Here is a 26027-nt window from a genome sequence, read left to right as displayed (position 1 = left end):
GAGACCGTTCCCTTTTTTGCCTTCTTTTTCTTATCTGTCTTCAATCTTGCTGCTCCTAATTTCACTGGTCCTGCCACTTACAAACTTAATTTTTGCAACTTATCAATGCAGCAATCTAATGCTCTATCAGGATCCCCTTGGAAGGGTCCTACAACTGAATGCTGTGTTAAAGGCACTAATTTCCTACACCTTATAGAAACTATACATGATTTACTTTGAACCTTAATTCTATTCACAATACATTGTATTTCCCATCGATAATAAGCAAGAACCTTCTGTTCAGGAGACTCATAAAGATATAAAGCTATATATGCGTTTTGCCCCGTTTGTCTCCTTAATTCATCTTGCCAGCTTTTTCCCCACGTATGCTCGTGTTCACAAGTATGACACCACAAATCCCGTAATAATGATTGTTCTATCCAAAAAGTTCTTTTACAACCCCCACAACGTAGAGCTATCCAGGCAGCACAATGTGGATTGTGACAGTCAAGGCAATGTAGTTTCGCTGGATCTGTTAGCTGAAAAGTTGATAATGAGTCAATGAAACGAATCAACTCCTGGGCCGTCCGGTAGTGACGTGTCAGTGCTCTGTCCACCGCTTCCGAGTACCCCTTCAATTGAAACAGTAGTGGTTGTAGGACTAGAAGCAGTTTCTTCCCCAGTCGCTCCTTGTCCTCCTCCGTAAGGCGATCCACCAGAGGCTGCATCAAAAACAGGTTTAGTCCACTTAGCAGGCACCCACAAAGGCCCTGTAGGTGAGGAAACACAAAGATACCCCCGACCCCAATATAATACTTTTGCAGGTTTTTCCCATAATCCTGTACTTGGGTTCTTATACTTAACCCAGACCTCTGTTTCCTTAGTATTTTCCTGACCTGACCTCGGATGATGTTTCATTGCAGGGGGGGTATCATCTTCCCCAAAAATGCATAAATGGTTAATCACATACAAAACCTTAGCCAAACATGCTTGTGGATCTGTCAAATCTTGATGTTTTTCAATATACTGCTTAAGGGTACCGTTTGCTCTTTCCACTATTGCCTGTCCAGTAGAAGAGTGTGGAATACCTGTCACATGCTTGACTGACCACTGATTCAAAAATTTCCGGACCCTAGCTCTTACATAAGCTGGACCATTATCGGTTTTGATACTCTTTGGAACTCCCATAACAGCGAAACAACTTAACAGATGTCTGATAACCTGTATAGCTTTCTGTCCTGCCTGAGCCGTAGCCCATATGTAATGACTATATGTATCTATGGTGACGTGCACATGCTTGACTTTACCGAATCCATCTATGTGTGTAACATCCATTTGCCATATCTCATTTATTTTTAAACCTCGAGGATTAACCCCGATGCCTAGACCTATCCCACCATTATGATAACTACATGTTGGACATGCTCTGACAATGGCCTTGGCTTCTGACAAACTCAGCTCAAAGTGTTTTGCTAAACCTCTTGCATTTTGATGATATCTACTATGTGCTTCTCTGGCCAATGTGTGCTTGTCAATAGGACAAGAATTATCAATGGGTAGGGTAACCAATTTATCTGCACGTTCATTCCCTTCTCCTAAACCTTCAGACCACTTATGGCTCCTAATATGAATCACAGAATATGCTGCCTTTCTTTCTCGTAAAGCCTTCCTTAACTGTATCAGTAACTCATACAACCGTTTATTATTCACTTCCTTAATTGCTGCTTCCTCTATTCGTTTGACTACTCCTGCAACATACATAGAGTCTGTGACCACATTTAAAGGCTCCTGTAAGTTGGACACCGCCCATACTACTGCTAACAATTCCAAAGTTTGTAAGCTATCTGCAGGGTCTGCTGTGAGGAGTTGATGCTTCCATTGTCCTTTTTCTTGCCAGGTAACAGCAGCACGCCTTGATTTCTTTCCTGCATCTGTAAAAACTGTAATAGCTCCTTCTATGGGGTTTTCTTCTCTCAAAGGTCGAGTGATCCAGTTCCATTCTGTCATCCATTGCAAAACTCTAGGCACTAATTTACTAGTCTCTACTTTAGCAGGTGACATCAATAATGCTTCTTGTAAATTCTTTGAATTTATCAAGTACCAGTCCAAGGTTTCTTTTTCCATAGGTAATCTAATAGTAGCAGGTTCTCTACCATCCACTTCAAGAATTCTGAGATGCCCCTTTTTGATTAATGCAGCCAATTGTTCAATTTTTGAAGATATTGTTTTCTTGTGCTGTAGTGGTGGTGACAACCATTCCAACACCCGTATCTCCCCCGTTTTCTTTTGCAACTGAGAGAGAGCACCAAGCAAGTGGCAAGGGCTATTCCAGATAGTAAGGTCAATGGGGTGGTCGAGTTGTCGACGAGACACATACCCTTGCTGTACACAGTTACTAATTTGCTGCAAGGCAAGATGATGCTCCTTTGTCAGGTGTACAGGAGTAGTAGGGTCCAGGCCTCTTAACAAAGGCCGTAGGGCTTCTAATAAGTGATTTGGTATTCCCACAATAGGCTTCTGTAAGTCTCCCAGCAACTTCTGTGCATCATGTAGAGTTTTAATGTCCAATTGTAATTCCAATTTTTGTGGTATCACTATTTGATCCGTCAAAGTCCATCCCAAATATTTCCAGGGCTTTGTAGTCTGAATTTTCTCTGCAGCAATAACAAGTGGATATGCAGCAAGAGTATTTTTAATGGTGTTAATCTGTAAAGAGGAGAATGGCTGTTGCTGGGCAAACAAAATATCGGCCATGTAATGTTATATTATAGTTGCTGGCCATTTACGACGTAGTGGCTGTAATGCAGCATCAACATAAATCTGACTTAAAGTGGAGGAGTTGCGCATGCCCTGCGGAAGAGATGTCCATTCAAATCTTTTATCTGGTTCCCCACGATTTATTGCTGGTAAAGTAAAAGCAAATCTCTTCATGTCATCAGGATGCAGGCCAATAGTGAAAAAACAATCCTTCAGGTCAATAATTAAAAGTGGCCAGTGTTCTGGAATCATAGCTGGATTTGGAAGACCAGGCTGTAAAGCCCCCATTGGTTCCATTTGGTCATTTACAGCCCTCAAATCATGTATCAAACGATATTTCCCTGATTTCTTTTTGATTACAAAAATAGGTGTATTCCAAGGGCTTGTGGACAGTCGCAGGTGTCCCTTTGTATATTGTTCCTGTACCAATTCATGGGCATGCATAAGACTCTCCCCTTTTAATGGCCATTGCTTAACCATCACCGGTGTATCCGTTTTCCAGGTGAGTGGAATGGGGAAAGTCCAAGCAATGGCAATTACCCCAAAGGGTGCTGATTAGTTAACACCACTCCCAATTGTGTTAGAATGTCCCTTCCAATTAAGCAGGAAACTGTAGGAGGCAGTTGAACAATTGAAAACACAGCAGATATTTGTTGATTCTCAATGCACACAGACAAAGACGGCAATCTACTTGCCAATGTAAATCCTCCCACTCCTGTGAGCATGTTTGATGAGGGAAATAGAGGCCAATGTTGTGGCCATGCTTCTGGAGAAATGATGCTAGTATCTGCTCCTGTATCCAATAATCCATAAAGGGTTATGCTTTGATGCCCATAGGTAATTTCAACCTTTTGTTTTGGTCTATTTTGTAAATCCACAGTTAAAAGTGTAACACCAGTAGAGCCAAAACCTTTTTCATCCCGTGCTTGCCCAGTAAATGATTGTATTCCTGATGTCATTTGTGACAGTGGTACCAATTGTGCAATGCGTTGTCCTTTTGTAATTTTAATCGGAGGATAAAGGGTGTAAGCCATAATTTGTATTTCCCCTGTAAAGTCCGCATCGATAACACCAGGCAAAACAAATAATCCCAACATAGTTATAGAGGAACATCCCAGCAATAATGCTCCACATGTCTGTCCATTTAATGTAAGAGGACCCTTTACTCCAGTGGGTATCCTCTCAGGCCGGTTTGTCATTAGTGTGACGTCTACTGCTGCTGATAAATCCAAGCCGAGGCTCCCTGTTGTTGCGGGTTGCAGACAGGAGATAGCAACAATGTCACGGCAGCTGCTGGTGTCTCCAATGTCACGGCGGCAACTTGTGTGATGAATGGTCTCGAGCCTCCTTGCGTGAATGCCAGTGAGCCGTTTCGGAGAGAAGCAAGAGCAGCTAGCACCTGATTTTGAGTAGACTCTGCTTGCTTTTGTAGTCCTAATCCTAATTCCTCTAAGGCTTCTGCTATAAATGCCTGTGAAGCTGTATGCATTAATGCCATTTGCTCTAACGCTTCCTCAATAGTCCAATTTGCCCCTAAAGTAGCTAACACTCTTTGGGTTGCTGGATTGCTATTTTGCAAAGCACACTGCTTCAATAGCGCCCTGCAACACCAGCCCGATCTATAGCAGTAGCTGCTTTATCGATAAAATTTCCAAATGATTCTTCTCTTCCTTGCTTAATGCCCATATAAGCCGGTAACCCTCCTGGCTCTTTAACCATGTCTATTGCAGCAAGCACTAACCTCATAGACTCTCTAAGTTTATCAGCTCCCGATATTATCTGTGCCTCTGTACGTAAAAATGCCTCTAAGCCCATCAGCTCCTCTACTATTGTTGGAAAAGAAATGAAATTTAGCAAAATATTTAATTATAGTGAGTTGTGTGTGAACTGGTTTGTTAAAAGTAGTTTTGTAGCCGTTGAAAAGTGTGTTGAGTTTTGTGTGTAACCTAGCAGGTAGTCTTAGGGATTTAATAATAATTAAACTAGTGCAAGAAAGTAAGAAAGCTAACCTGTCTAGAGGCAGCATACAATGCTCTTAGAATAAGATAAGCAGAGGATTAATGATCTTGTTTGTGAACCAAGGAATGTATCACAAGGGGTCTGTGACCAGGCAAGGGGAACGGGAAACTGTTCCTTGGAGACTTTGTTGTGAATCGCATGTATAAGAGGGAAGCACCCATACGTGAATTTGGGGGCTCGGACTTTGGGACGTGAGTCCCCCAGTTCCCCGGGCCCTTAATAAAGCACCCACAAAACTTATCCGAGTTTTGTGTCATTTATCAATCGGGCAACAGTTTTCTGGCGACCGCGGCAGGACTCCGAGGGCTGCTGGGGCGGTTCGCGTCCCGATCCACTCCAAGCCGGCACCGAGCACTTCTCGGGGAGTCATCGGTCGTGCCCGACCCCCAGCGCCTGTCGGACAAACTGCATTAAGGTAAGCCCGAAGGTGCTTTATATTGGAAAAAGGTGATAATTGGATTTGGATTTGGTGGTTGGTAAAAAAGCCTAGGCTCCGGCCATAAGACGTCTAAGGACGCAGGACCGGAACTCGCCTCCGGTTTTGTTTTAGGGAAGGACGGCAAGAAGGTATATTGGTTTAAGGTATATTGGTTTATTGGGATTAATAGTGGAATTAAAGGTTGTAATATGATGTCTTTTAAAACTTTTAAAACCTTAGTGCAAGCCAATGGTAAAATACCTGGAAATACACCATTAGGTTGTATATTGAAACGGTGGAAAAGTGAGGGGTATTATCAAGAATTGGATAAAAGCAAAATGATAGATTATTGTAATCATTGGTGGCCTGAATATGAGACTGGGGAAGCGGGATGGCCGGTGAATGGTACACTGGAATTGAGGATAATGGAATCTTTGATGCAATTTTTAAGGAGGAATGAGAAATGGGATGAAATACCATATTTGGATTTGTTTTTCGTTTTATATCGGAAAGAGGAATGGCAAAAGGAATGTGGTATTTTGGTTTTAGAAGTGAATGATGAAAGGGAGTGTGTGGGATGTAAAGAAAGAAAGGAGCGTAATTTGTATCCTTCAATCGAGGAAGATTTGTCTTATTGTATAGCACCTCCAAGGGTTCCGGTTGCTCCTAATGTGCCCCCTGCTCCCCCTGCGGATATAGCTATAAAAACGGGATCTAGTGAGAGTGATAGTGATGGTGGTGATGGTGAAAAGAATGAGAGTGTTAAAAGAACTTCGTTAGCAGGGTGGACTCGCAAGGGAAGGAAGGGGCAGAAGGGGCCACAGTTAATTGCGCCGTTGAGGGAAACTGTGGGACCACAGGGAGAAAGGATACTTATAAAGGTGCCTTTCTCCCCCAGGGATTTGGTAATATGGAAGCAATCAGCGGGGAGTTATCGGGAGGATCCTGAAAGGGTGGCAAGGGTGGTGAAAATGGTAATAAAGACTCAGAATCCGGACTGGAATGATTTACAGGTATTATTAGATACTATAATGGATTCCACGGAAAAGGAAATGGTTATTAGAGCCACTAGAGAAAAGGCTCGTGAGGAAATTGGGTTGAGACAACTAAATGAGACAGTTGATGAATTGGTACCAAGTGAGGAACCTAAGTGGGACCCAAACTCTACGGGAGGAATAAGAGCTGTAAAACGATATCAGGAATTGTTGGTGGAAGGAATTAGGACAGGAATACCTAAGACTATGAACTGGTCTAAGTTGTATTCGGTCAAGCAGGACAAGACTGAGTCTCCGTCTGCCTTTTTAGAACGATTAAAAGACATGGCTCGGAAGTTTACTAATTTAGATGTAGAGGATCAATCAGGAAAACTTCAATTGGCATTGTTGTTTATGGGGCAATCACAAGAGGATATTAGGAAAAAGTTACAAAAGCTGGAAGGAGAGGATACTAGAAGTTTGGATAAAATGCTGGAGGCAGCGTGGAAAGTATACAACAACAGGGAAAAAGAAACTGCAAAAAGACAACAAGCTAGTATTCTGGCTGTAATGCAACAGGCAGGGGCAGGAGGAAGACCCATTAGGGGTCGAGGTTGGGGAGGAGCTAATCACGGACAGAGGGGGTTGCCAAGAGGTCGGGGAGGATTTGGGTTTGCACCTAACATGGGGAGGTTGGATCCAAACCAGTGTGCCTTTTGCCGACAATTGGGACACTGGAAAAATGAATGCCCGGTTAGAGGAGGTATGGGCATGGGAAACATGGGATTAAGGACAGGTCCAATGGGGAATGCCCCTGTGGGAGGATTCACGGGAGGACCAGCAGAAGTCGCTCAAGCACTAGTTTTGGAAAACTATCAGAATCAAAGCTGACTAGAAAAGGATTTAAGGGTAGTCTTAGAAATAGATGGAAAGGATCAAGAATTTATGGTAGACACTGGAGCTACTTATTCTGTACTCAATAGACGATTGGGACCTTTGAGTGACACAATGTTACAGGTGGTGGGGGCAACAGGGAAGCTAGAGGAACAACCTTTTTTACAACCTTTAAATCTTAGGTTTGGGGGGAAGGAATTAGATCACCAATTTTTGTATATGCCAAACTGCCCCACACCCCTTCTTGGCAGAGATCTGTTGTCCCGACTTAATGTGAAAATAATATTTGAAGGGGGAAGGGTGAAATTGGAAATACCTGAGGAACAAATAGCAGGCATTTTTGTGATCAAGGAAGTGGATGCCTCTCCTATTCCAGAAGAAATTGAGCAGGCTGTAGTACCCTGGGTATGGGAGTCAGGGGTTCCCGGAAAATCTAAAGCTGCGCAGCCAGTAACAGTGGAACTAAAAGAAGGGGCCCGACCAGTGAGGATAAAGCAATACCCCTTGAAGCTTGAGGCAAGGAGGGGAGTAGCCCCGTTAATTAAACAATTTTTGGCTCAAGGAATATTACAGGAATGTGAATCGGAGTATAATACTCCAATTTTTCCAGTAAAGAAACCTAATGGTAAGTACCATTTGGTACAGGACTTAAGGGCTATTAATGAAATAGTGAAAGACATACATCCAGTTGTTGCTAATCCTTATACCTTGTTAACATCTGTATCGGAGGAATTTAAATGGTTCTCAGTGATTGACCTTAAAGATGCCTTCTTCTGCATCCCACTGGCAGTAGAGAGTAGGAAATATTTTGCCTTCGAGTGGGAGAGTCCTGATTTTGGGAGAAAGAAGCAGCTTATGTGGACGAGACTCCCACAGGGATTTAAATGCTCCTCTACTATTTTTGGAAACCAACTGGCCAAGGAGCTAGAGGAATGGAAGATAACCCAGGTAACAATATCCCCATCCTTGTATGTAGTCCTGCAGTACATGGACGACATTTTTCTGGCTACTAAGGAAAGGGAAATGTGTGTGGAATTAACAATTAAATTACTCAACATGCTTGGCCAAGCAGGGTATCGGGTTTCTAAGGAAAAAGCTCAATTGGTCAAAAATAGCGTTATTTACCTCGGTTGTGAGATCACACAAGGGCAGAGACGTTTGGGAGTAAACCAAATAGAGGCAATATGTGCTATTCCTTTGCCTCGTAACCATCAGGAATTGAGATCTTTTCTAGGAATGGTGGGATGGTGTCGACTGTGGATCATGAATTTCAGTCTCCTAGCCAAGCCACTATATGAGGCCTTGAAGCAGCATCAGTTGGAGTGGACGACACAGCAAAAGAAGGCCTTCCAGGAATTGAAGCAGGCACTAAAGGAGGCCCCAGCCCTAGGACTCCCTGACCTGACCAAGGAATTCCAGTTGTATGTGAATGAGAGGCAAAAACTGGCATTGGGGGTCCTCACCCAGAAGGTGGGATCCTGGAAGAGGCCAGTGGGATACTTCTCTAAACAACTGGATTCGGTAAGTTCCGGGTGGTCCTCGTGTTTACGAGCCGTGGCGGCAACAATAATTCTTATTCAAGAGCCCCGGAAATTGACTATGGGGGCAAAAATGAAAGTGTTTGTTCCACATATGGTCATGGCCGTTTTGGAGCAAAAGGGGGGTCACTGGCTATCATCCAGTCGAATGTTGCAATTCCAGGCCATCCTGAGAGAACAGGATGATATTGAAATAAGGACTACTAATCATGTTAATCCAGCAGAGTTTTTACGCAGTGACCAGGAAGCTGGGGGACTGGTGCATGATTGCGTAGAGGTAATTGAACAAGTATATGCCAGCAGACCCGACCTAAAGGATGAACCATTGGAAGAACCTGAATGGGAACTATACACTGATGGATCCAGTTTTGTCGAGAATGGGACTCGCTATGCCGGGTATGCAGTGGTAACATTGGATCAGGTAATAGAGGCAAAGGCTTTGTTACCTGGAACTTCGTCCCAGAAGGCAGAGGTGATTGGACTCACCAGAGCCCTGTATTTGAGCAAGGACAAAAGGGTTAATATCTGGACGGATTCTAAATATGCCTTTGGTGTGGTTCATGTACATGGGGCGTTATGGAAGGAAAGGGGGCTTTTGAATTCACAGGGAACCAACATCAAGCACCGGGAAGAAGTGCTACAGCTACTGGATGCGATACACAGTCCCAAAGCAGTTGCAGTAATGCATGTTAGAGGACATCAGACTGCGGAAGGAGACGTTTACAGAGGAAATCGATTTGCTGATGTTACAGCACGGCAAGTGGCACGGGAAGTATGGACTCAAATGGCATTGGTACCGGTAAGAACAAATCCGGCTACCCCATACCTGAATCAGGAGCCCAAATATTCAATAGAAGATGGAAAACTAATAAACTTGCTAGGGGCACAGAAGAATCAACTTGGGTGGTACGTTACACCAATGGGACAAATAGTGGTACCTACCCGCATAATGAAATTTATTTTGGAATCAGAACATAATAAATGTCATTGGGGGGCAGAAGTATTGGTAAAATTTTTGAAGAATGAGATAATCTCTAATCAGATGTTAACAATGGCAAAAAGAGTTAATGCAATGTGCCCAGTATGTTTGAAAAATAATCCAGTAGTTAGGAGACAAATACAAATGGGAAAGTTGCAAATCGGGCCACAACCAGGAGATTACTGGCAAGTTGATTTTTCTGAATTGCCTAGGGCACAGGGATACAGATACTTGTTAGTGTACGTATGTACATTCTCAGGGTGGCCGGAAGCTTTTCCATGTAGAACTAATCAGGCTAAGGAGGTGGTAAAAACCTTGTTAAAAGAAATAATACCAAGATTTGGAGTACCTTTAGGATTGTCATCAGATAGGGGTCCGCATTTTATAGCCGGGGTAGTGCAGGAATTAGCACGAATGTTAGATATAACCTGGAATTTGCATACCCCCTGGAGACCTCAGTCTAGTGGGCAGGTGGAAAGGATGAATCAAACCCTGAAAGGACAAATCAAAAAGATTTGCCAGGAAGCTAAACTGCACTGGCCTCAAGCTTTGCCTTTGACCCTACTCAGGATTCGAATTAAACTAAGGGAAAAGGTAGGTGTAAGTCCATATGAGATATTATATGGCAAACCATATCATGCAACTGTATTAAAAGGGGAGGTACATGTGAGTGGGGACCAGGCGATTGCAGAGTATGTTATGTCACTTAATAAGATCTTGAATTCTTTAAGAAATACGTTACAGTGGAATGGACCGCTCACGCTGGAGAATTCTGTCCACGACATCCAGCCTGGGGACCAGGTGTACTTCAAGAAGTAGATCACGGATCCGCTGCGGGAATCATGGAGCGGACCCCACCAGGTGATGATGACGACCTACACGGTGGTGAAGGTCCAGGGGATGGATGCTTGGATCCATTACACCAGGGTAAAGAAGGCACCATTCCAGTGGGAAACCCAGATAGTGTCTCCAACCCGGATGATCTTCCGCGCAAAGCCGCCTTCTTAATTATATTACTGCTAGTGATCATGAGACTAATACCCGTTCAAGTGTCTACTCTAGTACAGGTTGAAGAAACAAAGGTTACAGTCATGGAAGGGATGGATGTTCAATTAACTTGTGTTATCTTTGACAGCCAGAAAGTTGAGGCCGGTGAAGTTATTGCAATATGGCAACGGGGGGCTGAAAGAAGCCATGGCAAGATAGGAGTCGGTTGGGATCAGGATAAACAACAAGGAAACAAGGTACTGAATCTTACCAAGGTAACCACAAATGATACAGGAGAATATACATGTTTGGTCAAAATACGGGATAGTTTTGATTACAAAAGAGTGAGTATGAGGGTTTTGCCATGGACAGGGGATCGTGCTGAAAACATAAAGGTTAATCCAGTATCAATGGCAGCGGACATGTGGGAAGGGCCACCACTCAGAATAAATTGTTCCTTCCTAGTAAGATCAAGATATCAAAGGAACCTTTGGGTCAAATGGTGGAAGCAAAATAGGGAACTGACCTGGGACAGAACAGAGGACGGGACCAGTTGGTGGGAGAAGGAAGGCAAAGGTTGTGGGTGGTCGAGTGTCACTAATCCTAGAATAGGAAATGCATGGTGGAGGCATGACAGAATGATGTTATCCTTACAGAGACATGGTAGAAGGAGTAGACGGGAGGTTAATGATACAATAGAACGAAATACTGAGCAGGAAAACTTAGTGGTAGGATTAATCAGAGATTTTGGGATCATGCAGAATGTGACTAAAATAACAGCTTGCCTGCCATTACCACAGGCTGCAGGTGAACCAATTCCCTGGGGAATAATACCAGTAACCAAAATGCCTGAAACATTCAAGAATGTTTCATGGTCCTGCCAGTCAGTTCCCAAACCAGTAGATGTATGGAGGGATTTGTGTATGACCATTCGGGCTATGACTAGAGAGGAATGTGAAAAGAAATCCAATCATTACGGTTGGATTCAAAATACCAGGAGGTGTTTAATTGCAACCCCAATAGATGAGCCATGCAATACAGTACAAATAAGAAAAAAATCCCAACGAAATGAGATGAGTTGCCAGAATGTCACACAGAATTTTGACACCTGGAATAGTTGGAAGACATTATGGGGACCTAGTGTTTTGGAACACTATAATTACCTTGGGGAAGTACAGTGGTGCATCCAATGGTCAGGAGTAAAGAATCAGTCACATTATAGGGCCCTTATCACGTCTACATCTTCCCGAGAGTTCAGACTGCAGAAAGAGGATTGGAATTGTACTGAGGTTTTTACATGTGATACACTGGAAGACCGAATTGGGCTGGTACCGGTGAAAATGGCATTAAAGTGGGGATGCGAGTGTAGGGGGTATGATCACACGGTTAGCAGAGAGTCCATGGATGGACCTATAGATTGCAGATATACTACTGTGCATAGCCCTGGAAATTTAGTCTGGGTGTTGGGACACGGACAGTGGACCACACATTTACCTCTAGATGGATCAGTAACACAAATCACCCTAGGGGTTCCCACATTGTGTCCATACTGGAAACAGAATAGATTGATCCAAAGGAAAGGACTCAGAAAGAGGGAAGAATCCCTAGAGGAGCAGTGGCATGAACCTGGCTCAGGAGTGCAATTTGGATGGATATTAGAGTCATTATTCCCTCCGGTAGCGACATATCGAAACAGGGAAATGCTCAACAATTTGTTAGGACAGAGAGAAAGGTTGGCAGCAGCTACTAAGAAGGGATTTAAAGATCTAAATTTGCAATTGCAAGCTACATCAAGAATGACCCTACAAAACAGAATGGCATTGGATTTGCTACTGTTAAAGGAACATGGAGTTTGTGGTTACCTGAGTAGGAGAATAGATCATTGCTGTGTACACATTCCAAATGTTACACTTGAAGTTGAGAAAGATATTTCTCAACTGGCAGAAGTGGAAACCAAAACCAAGGAAATTGAAAGGGAAGCACAGCATAATTGGATAGGAGCAGTATTTGATTCTTTGGGGCTTCACCTGTCTGGCTGGATTGCGTCTGCTATACAGTATGTACTAATGTTTTTAGTATTTTTAGTGACTATATGGATTGTATATAGATGCCTCTTAGGTGTGATCGAAAAGGAAAAGAGGCAATCTCTCCGGTTGCTGAAGGCGATGACCCGTGGGCGGCAGAATGAAGAACATTCCCCACCTCGTTATGAAGATGTTACTGTCAATACTGTTGATTGAGCATCCTTGCAGCAGGACTGAAGGATGCTCAAAAGGGGGGAAATGTTGGAAAAGAAATGAAATTTAGCAAAATATTAATTTATAATGAGTTGTGTGTGAACTGGTTTGTTAAAAAGTAGTTTTGTAGCCGTTGAAAGTGTGTGTTGGGTTTTTTGTGTTACCTAGCAGGTAGTCTTAGAGATTTAATAATAATTAAACTAGTGCAAGAAAGTAAGAAAGCTAACCTGTCTAGAGGCAGCATACAATGCTCTTAGAATAAGATAAGCAGAGGATTAATGATCTTGTTTGTGAACCAAGGAATGTATCACAAGGGGTCTGTGACCAGGCAAGGGGAACGGGAAACTGTTCCTTGGAGACTTTGTTGTGAATCGCATGTATAAGAGGGAAGCACCCATACGTGAATTTGGGGGCTCGGACTTTGGGACGTGAGTCCCCCAGTTCCCTGGGCCCTTAATAAAGCACCCACAAAACTTATCCGAGTTTTGTGTCATTTATCAATCGGGCAACACTGAGTGGCAGCACTCATCTATTTTCCAAACACTGGAAAAGGCTCTGTGCTTTTCTTTGTATGGAAAAAAAAAATCCCTCTTTTCCAGGCACAAATGTTCTAAATTAGGACTCCGCATTTGAAATTTCAAATATCCAAGCGTTGCTCCAAGCAAACCTGCCAGGACAGACAGGTCAGGCTTGCCTTGGCTGCTGATGGCTGCCGTTCATCAGCTCCTGAAACATTGGGGCTCTGTGGTTTCCTTCCTATGGAGACCAATGTGACATTTGAGAGCCTTGTGAAATGAAGGGGCCATTGTGACACTGCAGAGCCTTGTGGAACCAAGGACAGCATTGCGGCTCTGTTTGGCCGCATGGTCCCAAGGGGCCAGTGCATAGCAGCGGTGTGGGAGTTAGCCCAGCTGTAACTCAGAGTCAGACAGATTTTACCCTGGAAGAACTGGGTGTGAGTTTCAAGTTCTGGGAATCATTCAATTTACTTAGGGTGAGCTTGAGACTTTTCCCATAAGCCTTTAGTGTTGTTATGCTAAGTTGTCCAAGTTCTACTCCCCTATTGGTTTATTGCTTTCTTATTTCTTCTATATGATTATTGTTCTAGTTTTCTAGCCCCAAGTTGTTGCTGCTTCCCCTTTGTCTCAGGTTTTAGGATCCTGCCCCTTGTACTGTGCTGGATTTCTCCATGTTTATTATTTTTCACCCTGTTATTAAAGTTCCTTTTAAACAACTCCATTGATCCTGCTCCTTTTCATTTTCGCCACACTGACCCTGAACTCAGGGAGCCAGAGATGTTTGTCACAGCCACCCTCATTGGGACATTTGGTGCCCAAACAGGGACCATGACATTCAGGGATCCCTGTGTCAGTCACGTCAGCTGGGGTTAGCTGATGGATAGGCCAGCAAAGAAAGAAAAATGGCCAGGCATATGTCCACAGTAGAAAGGAGTGCATATGGATGCTTTAATTCTCACTGGTCATGATGAAATATTTTCAAAGAACGAATAAAAATCAATCACGAGGTGGATCATTAAAAAATTTCCAGACACCTCTGGTGTCGAAATCCATACCACTGAATTTTGAGACTAAGTGGAAGTTAAATTGTACAACCTTTTGATCAAAAGGGACTCCCATAGCATCCCACATACTCCCCATCATCCACACCACCCTTGAGACCCTTCACCAGCCAGCAGTGTGTTGAAAACTCAATCCATTGGTCACTCCTAACTCGGGACCTCGCCCCAAACCTGCCTTTATCAGACTTTCCACGATGGTCCAAGATGGCCATGGCCATGCTCTCTTGGAGTATCATGCCCTGGAGAGTTAAGATGGAAGGAGCCTGAACGTGGCTCGAGAGCCCAATCATCCTCCCTCCATCTTGGCTCCTCCATTTCCTGCTACCACAACCTTCTCTTCCGCCTGAACGAACCTCCAGACTCCACCCCCACAACTGTGGGTCACACCCCCACTGTCAATCATTCCACCTCCACCCTGGGCCATGCCTCCAGAATGCCAGCCCAGTTGTTTGCTATCCTAAATCAAGGCTCTTCCTCCCCAAACCCTGACAAAATGGCAGTGCCCTTTGCCTCACCCTCCAGCAACAATATGACCCCATGGTCAAAGATTCTAAGGCCAACTGTCACACTATTTCTAATCCAAATGTTTCTCCTCCAAGTTATTCTTCCTCCTTAGAAATTAGTTTGGATTCCCCAGAGCCACCTCACCCCTTTAACCCCAGAAGATCCCTGGGAAATGATCTGGAAATAAGCAGTTAAGGAAGGAGACTGGCAAACAGTCTCAAAACCCCTCATTGCCCCCCGTATGTTATGAAAGAAGGGGTCAGAATCCCAGCTATCAGCCATTGGTTTGAGGGGAAATCAAGGATCTGTGTAGGGCAGCTAAAGACCATAGGAGGGACTTCCCTTGTTTTAATGGCCTAATGAGGCCCATGTTTACAGCACATGTCTTAACTCCCTATGATTTAAAATATATTATGACCATGTTGTTTTCACCTACAGAATACGCCCTGTGAAAAGGGGGATGGAAGTGTTTACTAAATTGATTAATAGCGACTATGCTAATAATGAGGCAAGAGCGGAATCAACCATCTAGCTGGAGAAGGACAACACAGCCTACCAGATGACCAAGAGGCAGGTCTCCCTAGAGAATGATTGGATGATATCAAAGAGATGGCTTCGCAAGCTTTAATCCAGGTATTGGATGGTAGCATCCCCAGTGTGGACTACCTTGGGTGGCTGCAGCTAAAGCTTTAGGACAATCAGACCATCTTGGGTGCCTTTTAAGTAAGCAAACCAATGCTACCTCCCTCACACTGAGTGGCTTGCTCTCAGACATAGAGATCATCAGACATGCCACCTTGCAGAACAGTGATAGAGTTTTTACGCTGGGCACATGGGCATGGCTGTGTAGACTCTGAGGGCATGTGTTGCATGAACCTCTCCATCCACAGCGAGTCAATCCACAAGAGCATTCAGGTACTGAAGGAAGGGTTCAAGAAGCTTCAAGTGGAAAAAAAAGACTGGTTCAATAAACTCTTCCAGTCCAAGGCACTAAAGGGTTGGATGATGTCTAGCTAAAACAGGACTACTAATTCTCTTAGTGGTTGTTGTTGTATTGTTAATTTTCCCATGATTGTTTGAATGCTTTTAGAAAGTCTTTCAAAATTTTTTCAGTTCCATCTTTGTTGTAAAACAGAAAGGGGAAAGATACCCAACACAGGCTCCTCATGGACTCCTTGGAGGAGAGAATTGGAGGCCAGGATGGCACAGAAACCTCTCAGAGACTCAGTGAGGAAAGGAAAATCCTTAAAAGTACCTAAAAGTATTCTTAAATCCATAAAGTACCTTAAAAACCTTGAGTATCTCAAAGCATTAATGAGCCCTGCTAAGTTTCAGTACAAAGCTCTCAAGGGACTCGTTAAAGCAGAAAACTGGGGCCATGATTGCACAAACCTCTCACAGAGTCTGTATCAAAAGGGAAACATCAAGTACTTTGAAAAAACTGAAGTACCCTGAAGCATTAATGAGCCCACTGAGTGTTGTTACTGACAAAGCCTCTTCAGGGACTAATTACAGCAGTAATTGGAGGCCATGATTGCACAAACCTTTCAGAGACTCCAAGGCAAAAGCCAAACCCAAAGTCCTTTCAAAAACCTGCAGAGAGGCTCCCGGCACAAAGGCAGCTCCTGGCAAGGGCAGTGCTGCAGAGAGACAGCACTGCCCAGGAGCAGCTCCTGTGCACAGCCCAGCAGGGCTGGGGCACTGCTGTCAGCCCCTCTGGGCACAGCACAGGGGCACACAGGGGTTAAACTCCGCCTGGGCTGGGAGCGCAGAGCAGAGCTCACTCGGGGCTCACCAGAGCAGAAATCATCGGAGGTTTGAAACAGCCATTCCCTGGCTGTGGGAAGAGAAGCTGCCGTTCCTGCAGGGACCTCCTGGAGCTGGCACATTTCACAGCTTTTAGGACCTTTCAGGAGAACTCTCAGAGCTGCTCCAGGGCAGGGCTGTGGCCCTAAGGCAGGGCTGGCTTTCCCTGCTGCCCCAGCCCAGGCACAGCCCAAGGCAGCTCCTGTTGCCAGGCTCTGCTGCAGGGCTGAGCAGCCGGGGCTGCAGCCAGGGGTGCCCAGGGCTGTCCTGCAGAGCAGGGTCCTGCAGCCCAGGGCGCTGTGCTGGGGCAGGGACTCTGCTGCCTGCCAGGGACAGCTCTCAGCCGGCCCGGGGAGCTGCTCCCAGCGCTGGAGAGAAGCTGTGGGGGGAAGGAGCCACCCTGAGCTGGGCAGGGGCTGCTGCTGAGAGGGGCTGGGTGGGGCAGGGCTGCTCCCAGCTCCAGACCTGCCTGGGCACAGCTCCGGAGGACACTTCCCAAAGAAGGTAAGCCTGGGATTGCTGTAAAGTTCAGGAGCTTTCCTGAGAGTGTTTTCAATTTCCTACTTAGAGAAAGATGGGAATGTTGGGGTGGTGACAAGAAGTTTTTTGTAGTTTTTACATTTTTATATATTCATAGCTCTCTAAATTACTATTATATAGTTACAATACTATAATCCTTACTTAACTCTATTAAACTCTTAACTGTATTAAACCACTATTATATTCCTATATAGCTTTAATCCTGAATTAAATCTAGTATGTTTCCTTATCTTTCTCATGATAACCTGACTGTCTAAATATATTCCTAAAATGCTGTATAGTCCTATTCTTTTATATAGTCCTGAAATGCTATGTAGTCTTCCAGGAACTGGACATATAGGAGCATTTTGGGTTTTGAGAATTAGCAGAATATGAGCAGTCATTATAAAAAGTGAAGGCAAAGAAGCCTTTGGACCTACTCCAATGGGTTGACCCAGGGGTGTGTAACTAGGGAAACTGAATCTCCTTTTGGATGCTCCTGTTAAATATCCTATTTATCAACCTTAATAAATTGTTGAAATTGGGAGGTGGGTGTGCCTTTTCCCACTGGGACACCTGGAAGCTTCCAATATGTGTCTGGCTTTTACTTTACTTTACTGTTCTAACACTGCTGCAAGGGTTTGTTTTTTTTTTTCTCTTTGGATTATAGACAACAGGGGGATGAGAGAAGCAGAACAGGAATTGTAATCCCAGAATCACAGAACATTCTGAGTTGAAAGGGACACACAGGATCATCAAAGGAATGTTTGAACATTTACACAGACTCCAGAACTGTGACTTAAGCTGGTCAGTATCTCTGCTGGGAGCCTCCCAAAGGCCCTCAGCCACTCCTCAGCCCTGGACAGCAGCAGCATCACCTCTGCAGGGCTCAGCAGGGCTCTCCTGAGCTGCCCTTGCCCAGCTGCACACAGAGCCTGCCCCAGCCAGGGCCCTGCACACAGGCAGGTTTCTGTAGGGCCCCGGCCAGGGCACACAGGCTGGGATGGGCTCTGTGAGCGCTGGCAGGGACAAGGCTCCTCTCAGAAGGGAATGTCCAGGCCCAGGGACATGCTCAAGGAAGGAGAGGGGGCTGAAGAGAGCAGTGCTAGGGTCAGGAGGGCACTGTTGGTGTGTGGGAGGTGCTGGCACAGCTGGGCACAGGAACACTGTCCTGAGTGCCCGACTGTCTCTGCCCTGCCCTCTCAGGCACAGCACCACAACATCTTCTCTTGGTTCTGGCCTGCCCTGATATTGTCACTATTATCTGCTGCTCTCAGGGAGGCTCTGGCATTTGCAGCAGCTGAGTCAGGCACTGCCCTTGGCATTCCTGCCAGGCAGGGCTGTCCACGGGAATGGGGTGTCCAAGCTTCCCTGGCACCTGTGGGGCTGTGGGCAAAGCAGTCCATGGGAAAGGGGAATGAGCTGAGCCCCCTCCCTGAGATCCCATCATGGGCACAGCCAGGGATCTCCTTGCTGTGCCCTTCCAAGCTCTGAGCTGCCCTCCTGGGTGCAAATCTGTGCCAGAGCCTCTGGGAGTTCCCTGAATGTCCCATGGGGAACTGCAGAGGTGCCACAGCTGAGGAAATGCTGCTGGGTTTGCCAAGGGAGCTGTGAGTTTCCTTGGCACAAGGGGGTGGTGGGACCTTGCCCAGAGACCTTTAGGGAGGGTGAGACATTCAGGGATCCCTCTGCTCTGGGCAGGGTCTGGTTTATCCCAAGGTGACCCAGGAGTGTGATTGTGCTCTGATTGCAGCCAATGGTGCAAAGCCAGGGCAGCTGGGAACAAGCCCATCCAGCCCCTCACCTTCCCTGAGCCACAGGGAATCCTTTGCCTCTCTCATCTCTCAGTGCCGAACTCTGAGTGCAGCAGGAATGCTGGGGATTTCTGACCTGAGAGAGCCAGGAATGATCTGTGGGCGGAAAAAATTCCTTATACCAGCTCCTGCCACCCATGTCCTAAAAACTAGGAGTGCAGATGCTACCAAGCCTATCTCCATTCTGAGTGATTCCTCTGAAAAATCCTGACTATCCAGGCTTGTCCCTCTGCCACACGGCCACAAACCCAGGGCAGTAGGGCAGGGATGGCTCCTTGAGGGCCCCCATGCACACGCCTGGCTGCTCCTGGCACACTCAGCCAGCACAACTGGAGCCCAGGCAGGGACCTGGGTGAAGGATTTCCCAGAGCAGGAACAAGGGTGGGTGAGTCCCAGCGGGACAGGATACAGGGAATGGCCCAGGTTTGGCTCCAAGCAGCCTCTCCTGACTTGTCACTGTCCTTTCTCCATGAACAGGTCTCCATGTTCAGCCCCAGCAAATGTCCAATAGCAGCTCCAACAGGCACTTCCTCCTGCTGGCATTGGCAGACACGCAGCAGCTGCAGCTCCTGCACTTCTGCCTCTTGCTGGGCATCTCCCTGGCTGCCCTCCTGGGCAACGGCCTCATCATCAGCGCCGTAGCCTGCGGCCACCACCTGCACACGCCCATGTTCTTCTTCCTGCTCAACCTGGCCCTCAGCGACCTGGGCTTCATCTGCACCACTGTCCCCAAAGTCATGCACAATTCCCTCTGGGACACCAGGGACATCCCCTACTCTGGATGTGCTGCTCAGCTCTTTTTTTTTATGTTCTTCATGTCAGCAGAGTATTTCCTCCTGACCATCATGTGCTATGACCGCTACGTGTCCATCTGCAAACCCCTGCACTACGGGACCCTCCTGGGCAGCAGAGCTTGTGCCCACATGGCAGCAGCTGCCTGGGCCAGTGGCTTTCTCAATGCTCTCATGCACACAGCCAATACATTTTCCCTGCCCCTGTGCCATGGAAATGCCCCGGGCCAGTTCTTCTGTGAAATCCCACAGATCCTCAAGCTCTCTTGCTCACACTCTAATCTCAGGAAACTTGGTCTTCTTGCTGTTACTGTCTTTTTAGGATTTGGTTGTTTTGTGTTCATTGTTTTCTCCTATGTGCAGATCTTCAGGGCCGTGCTGAGGATCCCCTCTGAGCAGGGATGGCACAAAGCCTTTTCCACCTGCCTCCCTCACCTGGCCGTGGTCTCCCTCTTTGTCAGCACTGGCATTTTTGCCTACCTGAAGGCCCCCTCCATGTCCTCCCCATCCCTGGATGTGGCAGTGACAGTTCTGTACTCAGTGGTGCCTCCAGCCCTGAACCCTCTCATCTACAGCCTGAGGAACCAGGAGCTGAAAGCTGCAGTCTGGAGACTGATGACTAGACAATGTAAGAAACATTAGACTACTGGAAAGTTTCTGAAAATAATTTGTTATAAAAGTTGTCTTTGATACTTCTTGTTGGTTTCATTATGGAGCTACTTTTTCGTTGTTTACCTTTTTTAATGTTGTCCCTAAATGAAAGCAATCAATTTTGCCAAATCTCATTTTGTTTCTCCACACATCCACTGTGACCTGTACACTGTGTCAGTGAGTAGCTGTGCTCTGGATACCTTTAAATGAAATAAAGGATTTATTTCATATTAAGCTATCAAGAACATAGCTCCTCACTGCCACAGTCCAGCAAAGTTTTCCCTGGAGATCCCTCTTTTGTTGCCTTCTGTGCACAGTTCAGCAATGTCTGTGTGCAGAGCTGGGGGAAGATCAGGGCTGGCACAGCAGCTGTGCCCAGCAGCAGCAGCACTTGGTGTTGCCAGTGCTGCTGCCGTGGCCCTGCCACGCTGCCCTGGTGGCCCTGGTGTTGCTGCAGGGCCTGAGTGCTCTCGGGGCCGGGCACAGCTCTGGGGGTGGCAGTGCTGGGGCTGCAGCAGGAACAGGCCATGGGCACTGCTGGGGCAGCGCTGACGCCTCAGCCCAGGGCCTGGGGGCTCCAGGCTCCTTGCCCAGGCTCTCTCAAGAAGACGCCCAGGCCAATGCTCAGCACAGAAAAGCCCGTGAGCAGCCCCAGGCTGGCCGTGGGCAGGCTGGGGGCAAACAGCATGGCTGGGGCTCTGCAAGGGCCCTGGGGCAGACGGGAAGGAGCAGCAGAGCAGGGGCTGATCCATCCCCAGTGTGCTGGACAGCCCAGGGCAGCGTCCCAGAGCGTCCTCATGGAGCTGCCAACAACATCCCCCCTCTGCAGCCCTGGCCTCTCCCCCAGCTCACACAAGTGCCCCATCCTTGCAGGCACTCACACAGCAGCACTGGCTCAGCAGCCCCTGATTGCATTGCACAGAGCAGGGGGAGCACCCCCATGCTGTTGGTGTGGGGACATGAACCTGAGGGAGCACAAATGCCATCAGCCCCTGGGGCCAGCAAGGGCTGGGGGACACCAGGGAAACCACTCAGCTTTGTCCTGGCCTCTGCAGTCAGCCAGAAATTCTGTTCCCATCAGCTGGGAGTTTCCTGTCCCACTGCAGACGCTGTTGGTCAGAGCCAGGGCAACCTGGCAGCCACTCCCAAACTGCCCTGAGCATTTCCTTGGCTTCACCTTTGCTTTCTTTACTCTTCCTACTACAAATCTCTTCCTATAACACCGCCTTGTTCCCTGCCCTGCAAACAGCCAATCCCTGTTTGCCTTTCCCTCTCTGGCCCCACTCCCCATTGCAGTTCCTGACTTGGCACCATGGGAACGTCCCTTGGGGAGCAGGATCATCCTACAAGTGCTGCAGGAATTGTCTGCAGGCTCCTGCAGTGCCTGGTGCTGCTCCCTTGCCAGAGGCACCCCAGGCCAGGGGGGCACATCTGGGCTGCTGTGTCTGGCTCTGGGGCTCCCTGTTCTGGGCAGTGAGGAGGAGCTGCAGAGGCTCTGCAGGACTGACAGGATGGGCTTTGGTGCTGGCAGGAGAAGCTGAGGGACCTGGGCTGCTGGAGCTCCTGAAGAGGAGGCCCAGGGCTCCTCCTGCAACTGCTCCAAGGGTGGTTTCAGAGAATCCCAGAATCAGCAAGGGTGGAAAAGTCTTTGGAAATCATCAAGTCCAGCCTATGCCCTGACTCCACCTTGTCTGCCCTGGGCCTCCTCTTCTGCAGGATCAACAACCCCAGCTGCTCCCTCAGCCACTCCTCACAGGACTTGTGTTCCAGACTCCTCCCCAGCCTTGTTGTCCATCTCTGGACATGCTCCAGCCCCTCCATGCCCTTCCTAATTTGGGGGACCCAGAACTGGACACAGCACTCGAGGTGCTGCCCAACCAGTGCCCAGCACAGGTGAAGAATCACTGCCCTGCTCCTGCTGGCCACACCATTCCTGATCCAGGCCGGGAGCCATTGGCCTTCTTGCCCACCTGGGCACACTGCTGGCTCATGTCCAGTCTGCTGTCCATCAGTCCCTGCAGGTCCCTTTCTGCCTGGCTGCTCTCCAGCCACTCTGTCCCCAGCCTGTAGTGCTGCAGGGGTTGTTGTGGCCAAAGTGCAGGACCCGGCACTTGGACTTGTTAAACCTCACCTTGTTGGATTTGGGCCCTGGATCCAGCCTGTCCAGGGCCCTTTACAGAGCCATCCTACCCTCCAGCTGATCCACACTCCCAGACATCTTGGTGTCACCACAGTTCCATTGGGCCCCAGAATGTCCCAATTGTCTCCACGATTCCATGAGGCCTCCCAGTGTCACAAAGTCCCTTTGGTTCCATGGGACCCCTTGGTGTCACAAAGTCCCTTGGATCCTTGAGCCCTGCAGTGTCACAATGGTGCCGTGGTCCCCCAAGGTCCCGCAGTGTCACAGTGGATCTTTGGTTCCACGAGGTCTGGCAGTGCAGCAATCCTCTCCTTGGTTCCATAGTGTCACAATGGCCTCTTGGTCCCAAGGGCCACCACTGTGTCAAACATGTTTCTTTCATTCCAGGAGTCCCTGAGGAGCTGCACTGGCCTCTTGCTTCCATGGGGCCCTGCAGTGTCACAATGGCCCCATCATGACACCAGGTCCTGCTCTGTCACAATGCTCTGCATGGTTCCACAAGGCCCTGCAGGGTCACAGTGGCCTCTTGGTTCCATGAGGCCTCAGATTGCCACAATGAATTCCTTGGTGCTTTAGTGTCACAATGGAGCCCTGGCGACACAAGATCCTGCCGTGTCACCAGGGATCCTTGGTTCCATGGGGCAACACAGTGTCACAATTGTTCCCTCAGATCCCAGAGTCCTTGCAATGCTGCAATGTCTACTTGATTCCATTGTCCCCACGCTCTCCCAAGGGTCTCCTTGGTTCCACAGTGGCACAATGGCCCCTTGGTTCCACAAGGCCCTGCAGGATCACAGTGGCCTCTGTGGTTCCAGCAGGACCCAGACTGTCTGTCACCATGGACTCCTTGCTTCCATTCAGCCCCACAGTGTCACAGTAGCCCCTTGGCTCTGTGCTGCCATGTCACACACAGTGTCACCATTGTCCCCTTAGTGCTACCAGGCCCCTTGCTGAGTGTCAGAATGGCCCCTTGCTTCCCCAGGGCCTTGCTTAGTGTCACAATCATCAGAGAATCAACCAGGCTGCAAAAGACCTTGGAGAGCATCAAGTCCAACCTGGAACCCAACATCATCTTGTCACCCAGACCATGGCACTGAGTGCCACATCCAGTCTTTCCTTAAACACTTGGAGGGATGGTATCTTACCTGTTCCTGATCCATAGGATTCTCAGGGTTTGGATGAGGGAAATTGTGGGTAAGTGGTGGGGACAAAGCATTACTGATCATCAGCTTTAAAGTTCTTGATTTTAATATTAATTCAGACTGCATTAGAAGGTGCTGGGGTCAATAACAATTGGATATTGCTGAAATCACTCTATAAACAGGAAAAGAAAATTTAACAGGATAAATCAGTTCTCTCTTCATTGTTTTCAATACAGTATATTCAGTTTGAATACACTTCAGAAATGTGTCTAATTAACCACGAAAGAATTGAAAAGCTGGAGTATTCCCTGTGGCTTTTCTTGTTCAGGTGTTTTGAACAAATGCTTATGAGTCTTTTCCCGTGAATTCCTGAACTGAAGAGCTCAAGAAAGAAGAGGCCTCTGCAGGAGGAAAATTCATTAACAAACTCCGAGTGGCTGAGAACCAATCCCCAACAGAGCAGCAATGAACAGAAATGGGCACAGCTTTGTGGCTGCCCCAGCTTTGGCATGGGCCCTGGGCCTGTGGCAGCAGCAGCTCTGGAGGGCTCCAAGGCCGGGCCAGTTATGCTGCCCTGGGCAGATGGGATGGCAGCAGGGGCTGCAGAGCTCTCAGCACCTCAGGCAGAGGGGAGCAGGGCAGCCAGGGAGCCTCCTTTGGCCTTGGGCAAGCACCTTCCCCCATGGCTGGGGCTGAGTCCTGTGGCAGCTGCAGCTGCTGCTGTGCCCTTGCCAGGGGCTGAGGCTGTGGGGCAGTGCCCAGAGCAGCCTGGCCTGAGCAGACCTGTAAGGCCAGAGCTGGCTGGGTTGGGGAGAGGCCCTTGGTGCTGCCCAGAGCTCAGGGCAGCTGGCAAAGCTTGCAGGGATCTGGGCTGGGCTCAGAGAGCCTGGCCCAGAAACCATCAGTGTCCATCTGAGCCTGGCTGAGCGTGCAGGGGCAGGACTCAGGCCAGGCCTTGTGGGGCAGGGCCAGCGCCTGTGCAAGGCATTGCAAACAGGCAAGTGGCCCAGAGAGGAGACTGCTCTGTGCCCTTGGTGGCATGGACAGAGCAGGGAGGGGGCCCAGGACATTTGTCAGTGCCAGCCTCTGTGCCCATGCATTGGCAGCCCTGGTTGCTGAGCCCAGCTTTGGCCTGGGCTGAGTTTGGCTGTGGCCCAGCTCCATCCTCCTGCAGGGCTCAGGGCCTGTTCCTGGCCATGGCCGGCTCTGGCTGCCTCTGTGCTGGCCCAGAGGGTGGCAGAGCCCGGGGCAGGGCTGTCTGTGCAGCCCCACAGGTGCCACGGGCTCTGCAGGAGCTGGCAGAGGCTGCCCAGCAGGGAGGCCATGGGGCACAGAGCCCCAAGGCTGCTGTGGGCACCACGGCACAGGGGCCGTTCCCAGCCACAATGGTCCTGGCCTGGGCTGGGCCTGCACAGGGGATGGGCCACCATGGCTGGGCCAGCACAGGGCCACAAAGGGGCCACGCAGCTGCTGCCGGGGCTGACAGCAAGGCCAGGCACACACAAGAAATTGCTGAGCATGGCCTGCGCTGGCCAGGCCTGACTGTGCCAGAGGCAGAGCTCAGCTGCCCCTGGGGGCTGCAGGAGCAGTCCAGATCCCAAAGAGCCTCCATGGCTCTGCTGGAGACCAAGGCTGGAGCAGGGAAATGCAGGGCTGCTGCGGGATGGGGAGGACATTGAATTCCAGCACACACCTCAGCTCTCTGATGATCCCGGCACCATGCTGGGCCCTGTTTCAGACTGGAGCAGAGCAGATGTTGATGGGACAGGAGCCCTGCGGGGCTGTCAGGGACCTGCAGCTTGCAAGGCGCTCTGCTCTCCTTCAGGTGCTCTCGGAGAGATCTAATCCCAGCTTGGCACCTCAGGGCACAAGTGGCACTGCCTGCTCTTGGACACACAGCTGATGTCTGCCTGGAAAGGCGCACAGGTTTTAATACCTGTTCCTTTCCTAATATACAAGCAAATCTTTATTACCCGACTCACTTGAGTACTTTTAGGAGATGGCATATTTTTCCACAAGGAACAGGAATTTTCTGGATCTACTGGATTCTTGTACTGATTCCAGGAAAAAATGTCAGTCTTCTTCTCTATGTTAGTCACCAACACTTAGTCTAATATTTCATGATCCTCTTCCTTCCAGTGTTTCCAGCTCTCATGTTTAAATGGCCATGTCTAAGGATATCTCTTCACTCGACCAGCCTGATCTATGACCTTCCCATTGATCCCAGATTTCCTTCTTCAGATGCTCTCTGGTCATTCAAGCGCCTCTCAATTGAATGGCTTCATGCTTTGAACTTCAG

The 26027-nt window shown here is 48.0% G+C and overlaps 1 long non-coding RNA gene and 1 pseudogene across 1 annotated transcript; both read left to right on the top strand.

Moving 5' to 3' along the window:
• LOC134432822 (zinc finger protein 572-like) overlaps positions 1 to 26027 on the top strand; it is a 487328-nt pseudogene that overhangs the window by 359384 nt on the left and 101917 nt on the right.
• On the top strand, positions 17072 to 19564 carry LOC134432855 (uncharacterized). The gene is made up of 3 exons (XR_010031419.1): positions 17072 to 17175; positions 17861 to 17997; positions 19482 to 19564. It is a non-coding gene; the product is annotated as an uncharacterized LOC134432855 (long non-coding RNA).

Source organism: Melospiza melodia, assembly GCF_035770615.1.
Source record: "Melospiza melodia melodia isolate bMelMel2 chromosome 7 unlocalized genomic scaffold, bMelMel2.pri SUPER_7_unloc_1, whole genome shotgun sequence".
Classification (NCBI taxonomy): domain Eukaryota; kingdom Metazoa; phylum Chordata; class Aves; order Passeriformes; family Passerellidae; genus Melospiza; species Melospiza melodia.
The sequence above is the reverse complement of the archived record's forward strand: the minus strand, read 5'-3'. Positions and strand labels throughout refer to the sequence as shown.